The sequence below is a fragment of the Barbus barbus genome (genome assembly GCF_936440315.1).
Source record: "Barbus barbus genome assembly, chromosome: 33".
Classification (NCBI taxonomy): domain Eukaryota; kingdom Metazoa; phylum Chordata; class Actinopteri; order Cypriniformes; family Cyprinidae; genus Barbus; species Barbus barbus.
This window is the reverse complement of record NC_136761.1, coordinates 9,294,842-9,300,841: the sequence shown is the minus strand read 5'-3', so window position 1 is coordinate 9,300,841 and position 6,000 is coordinate 9,294,842.

The window sequence follows — 6,000 nt, the reverse complement described above, 5'->3', positions numbered from 1 at the left end:
ACTTAGGGTGGATGCTAAGGTGTTGCTATGTGGTTGCTAGGATACCTGGGGTGGTTGCTAGGGTGTTGCTATGTGGTTGTTAGGGTACCCGGGTTGTTGCTAAGGTGTTGTTATGCAGTTGCTAGGATACCCAGGTTCGTTACTAGGGTACTAAAGTTTTAGAGTAGACATTTAGAATATTTATGAATTATTAATGTTATAAAATGTGTTATTTGATTTATTATTATTAATATAATTGTATTACATAATTTGTAATGTATATAATTGCATACATTAATATATAATACAATTATAAATCTATATTCTATAATTTATTCAATATATAACAAATACATTTCAAGTTATGTTATGACTGAATTATTTAAGATTATTATTATTATTAGTAATAAAAATATAATTTTATTATAGTGTGTGTGTATATATATATAAGACGGCACTTAGAGGCTTTTGCATCTTTACTCTTCATATATACACACAAATTATGTTTGTATTAATAATAATAATAATAATCTTAAATAATTAAGTCATAACTTGGAATGTATTTGTTATATATTGCAAGTATATATATATATATATATATATAAATATATATATATATATATATATATATATATATATATATATATATATGTATATAATTTATATAAGTGTATTATATATTAATGTATACAATTATATACATGAAAAATTATATAATACAATTATATTAATAATAAATCAAATACATTTTAACATTAATAATTCATTAGTTCTATTAACATTCCATTAATTCTAAAACTCTTTATATACACACTATATACTCTATACTACAATAAAATTATATTATATTATTAACTTTAAATTGCTTAAGTCATAACTTGAAATGAATGTGTTAAGTGCATAAACTATAGATATAAATCTATAGATATTTACATAGAGATTTATATAATTGTACGATGATCATTTATTAATGTATGCAATTATATAGATTACATACATTATAATAAAATAATATCACTAACATGAAAAAAGTCAATTAAAATTGAAATGTATTTCTCATATTGCATAATTGAGATTTGTAATTGTATATGTAATTTATTCAATATGATAAATACATTTCAATTTTGTTTTAGTATATTTATATAACAATTGCATTATGACTACTAATAAAAAGGTAAAATGGTACAAATAAAATCCAAATGAAAATTGAAATTATATATAACTCTGTTGAGTATTGAATATTGAGTTGAGAACCACTGATCTAATGGATGATTTTTCTCGTTTTACTGTGGGGTTTTGAACAATCCCTAACTCAAACCTCAGAAATGAGCAATAATAACAATGACACTTGACTTTAGATCCAGTTGCTCAGTTCTGTGCAAAACAAAACAGAGGCTGAAAAAAAAGAGGCTTAAAACCAATTAAGTGATTTAGACGTGAAAAGAGGGTGAGGTGAGATGTGACCTCGCACTACGCTTCAATTAAGAGGACTAATGTGAAACCTATCAGCCCGTTCTGTAATTCAAATGAGGATTTAATAATGCTGAGAGACACTATCATCTTCCTGAAGGTCGAGAAACTTATTCAAATCAGTGTTAACTCTTTAAAGACTCGTTTGAACAGCAATGCAAATTTGTGTCTCTGTACTTTCGATCAATTCAAGGTTTGTTAATATTTAGACATAAACGCATTAAAGTTGGTATGATGTTAGAAAAGAGCTAAAATGTACTACAGCACCTTGCGGTAGCATTTAAGTAACCTGGTATATAACTATCAAACATCTGATACAATTTTATATACTGAAAACAAAAGAAGATATTTTGAAGAGCAGTTGATGATAGCCATTGCCTTCCATATTCAAAATTTTTTTAATTATGGTCAATAACAAGTCAACTGTTTGGTTACCAACGTTCTTCAAAATATCTCTTTTTTTGAGTAAATGACCATTTCTTTAACATCAGTTCCAGTCATGTCAGTCATATTCTCGCGCTGTGATGATATTTCTGTGAGTCAGACCTGCAGTACATAATTAATAACACACCAACCCCTTCATTTGTTGTTCATAATAAATTATTAAAAGAAAACATTCAGTGGGGAGGACAGAAATAGACACATTATCCTCTTCCATAGACACTAAAGAGCAAGATTTGCTGTCTAACAACATTACATCAGAACCAGGGCTCTGATGTCAGGAAACAAACACCTTGTTAGTCCATGTTACTGAACACAAATCATCAGAATAGGAAGCAGTTTGAGTCAATTCGCCCTTCAGTGAACAACTGCTGCATACAAATAGACCAGTATAACACACACATCCTGGTGTTAAAGACAGGAGCACAATACACAATACTTACACAAATACAATAAAAACATACTATTAATTGTCTGATTAAATGGAAGGATGATAAAACGGAAATAGAGGAAGGCTTACCCTTCTCCTGTCTGTCTGTGAAGGTGAGCAGCCAGTGAGTGAATCCTTGTTTCACGATGCAGTGTCTCTCCATCCCTCCCTTTTTCTCTCTCTCTCTCTCTCTCTCTCTCTCTTTCACATATACACACACACGTCCCATTCATAATTTCACAGACAAGCGTACACACCCACCAGCCCAGTCACGAACACACACTACTGACGAGTGTAAGAGAATGATGAAGGAGAGACACAGAGAGATGAAGGGCTGGAAACAGTTGAACACTAAAATGCATACAAAAGGTGACCATGTTCAAGTTCAAGTTGAGCTTTATGTCATTCTGCTACATGTGTGGACATATAGTGGAACGAAATGTCATGTCTCGCAGGACCACGGTGCTACATACTAGTTAAACATAAGATAAACATCTTGGTCATCTTTTCTCCACTATTTGGAGACGAACAGACAACATTAAAAGACATAAAAGCACCGTCTTTGGAACCCGGAGTAGCCGCTGCGTCTGACCGCGCCAAGATGATCCAAGATGAATTCAAATCAATGTGTCTGTTTAAAATGTCAAAATGAAGTCTCAGGATTATTGAAAACGATGTTTAATGAAGAAAAATTAATTTAAATATATTTTCAGTTGGCGAGTAATCAAGAGCAAATGAGTGGCATTGATGCTGCTATTATAGTAAATGGGGGACAAAATGTTTGTTACCTTTCTAGGGATAAAGTCAAGCATACTGATGGATGGACATACACATAAATAATATTATATACACATCTTTTTCTCAGTGGTTTACAGAACTTTCTTGGGAATAAATATATATATATATATCTACCTCTGCTTACTTACATTACTAAGGTTATAATTAACAACAGAGCCCAAACTTAACTGCACAAAATGCGGTTTTTAAATTAACTTCTAAATTGCAACAATTTTTATTTGTTGAAATATATTAATTTACACAACGGCTGTCATTATGCCTTTCATAACTAGTGCCGCCAAAAGATTAATCGCATACAAAAACGTTTTTGTTTGGGAAAATAGTTATTTGATCCCCTATGCTGATTTAGTAAGTTTGCCCACTAAAAAAAATTAAAAAAAAATAAAAAAAAGTCATAATTTTTATGGTAGGTTTATTTTAAATGATAGAAACAGAATATCAAACAAAAATCCAGAAAAAAAAAGCAGCATACAAATGTAAAAAAAAAAAAAGACTTACATTTTAGTAAGTCAAATAAGTATTTGATCCCCAAGCAAAACATGGCTTGATATTTGGTGCAGAAACCCTTGTTGGCAATCATAGAGGTCAGACGTTTCTTGTAGTTGGTCACCAGGTTCGCACACATCTCAGGAGGGATTTTGGTCAACTCCTCTTTACAGATCCTCTCTAAATCATTAAGGTTTCTTGGCTGTCTCTTAGAAACTCAAAGTTTCAGCGCCCTCCACAGATTTTCTATAGGATTAAGGTCTGGAGACTGGCAGGCCACTCCAAGACCTTAATGTGCTTCTTCTTGAGCCATGTTTAGGGTCTTTGTCATGCTGGAAGACCCATCTTCAATGTTCTGGCTGAGGGAAGGAGGTTCTCATCTAATAGTTTACGGTACATGGACCCTCAATGCAGTAAAGTTGTCCTGTACCCTTAGCAGAGAAACTGATCTTGGGGTGATAGTCAGCATTTCTCTTCCTCCAAATTTGCCAGAGCTCAATTTTGCTCTCATCTGAGTACAGCACATTCTCCCAAGTGTTACGTTTACATTTTTATAATTAATCTAGGGGAATTAAGGAATACGTAACAGAATAAGGAGAGTCCACATGGAGCCTCTCATCCCAGCCCTAAAGAACACTGCCAACCACTAAAAGATCCATTGCAAATTTGATTTATTAAGGAATAGCAAAAACAAAGCAAAAAGCCTTCAGGAGGGGGCATGGCCAAAACAACAAAACAGTATCTTACTCAATTTTGAATCTAAAATAACACTGGGAAAAATAAAAATAACAAAAAGACAATAGCACTTCCCTAAATTACCCAAAAACAGGAGAAAAATAATTAACAAAATAAAAATGGCCAAATCAGGTGCCAGTAATCAGCTCCTATTAGAGCAGCACAAAAGAAAAAAAATGAAAATACAAAAACTCTTGACTGACCCCCAAACAGTACAAATTACGTCACAGGACGTAACACAAGCCTTCTCTGAATCATTTAGATGTTCGTTGGCAAACTTCAGACAGGCCTGTACATTGCCTTCTTGAGCAGGGGGACCTTGCGGGCACTGCAGGATTTCAGTCCGTTGTGGCGTAGTGTGTTACTAATGGTTTGCTTGGTGACTGTGGTCCCAACTGCCTTGAGATCATTGACAAGATCCTCCCGTGTAGTTTCTCATGATCATGACCTTTCTCATTATCATCCTTACCCCGTGAGGTGACAGCTTGCGTGGCGCTCCAGGCCAAGGGTGATCGATGGTTATTTTGTATTTCTTCCATTTCCGAATAATCGCATCAATAGTTGTCTCCTTCTCACCAAGCTTCTTGCTGATGGTCTTGTAGCCCACTCCAGCCTTGTGCAGATCTACAGTCTTGTCCCTGATGTCCTTTAACAGCTCTTTGGTCCTGCCCATGGTAGTGGAGAGGTTGGAATGGAAGATACAGATTCTTTTATACACACACCAAACTGAAATTAGGAGTATCTTCTTAAAGTGACAGGAATAATAACCAATCTGTGGGAGCCTAAATTCCTGCTGGTTGGTAGGGGATCAAATACTTATTTGACTTACTAAAATCTTTTTTCTTTTTTTACATTTGTATGCTGCTTTTTTTCTGGATTATTTATATACTTATATTTTTAGTTATCAAAATGTAATTATCAAAAATGATTTAAATAGTTTCAGTTAATGACAAAACACTAATGCTGCCCTGATCAACTGTATTTCAGACAAAACGAATCGGAGACAACCATATCAGAGAGGAAGTGACACATTCTACACACACTAGATGAAAAACAGCAAAAAAGACTGATGCTGTGACTTCATTGCTGTAGTTGAAATGACAGTTCATGACTCAATATCAGAGTATAGATGCATTTAAAGGAAATGTAATGAACTTTTACTCATGCTATTCTAAACCTCTATAACTTTTTGTAGGAGGAAAGGAGAAATTTTGAAGGTTCACATTGCTCTTTGCTCATACAGCATCATGAAAGCGTACATGATTTGAGAAGACCTGGAATATTGCATGGAACTTGTTTAAGGTAACTTGACTCTTACAATTGACTTTTCTCACAACTGTGAGATATAAAGTCAGATTTGCAAGATATAAGCTCGCAGTTCTGAGAAGCCCAAACTGTGAAATGTAAACTCGTGATTGAGAGTTGAATTGTGAGAACTGTCACAATTACCTTTATTTTTTATCAGGCAAATGTTATATAAAATCAGAATAGCAAGATGTAAACTTAGAATTATCTTGTAGAATTGTGAGCCAGAATTCCGAGTTTAGATTTCATAATTCTGACATTTGTCTGAGAATTCCAGAAAAAATATTTAATTATTATTTTAATTATTTAATAATTAAAAATAAATTTAAACTAAATGTTATCCAATATATGCTTTC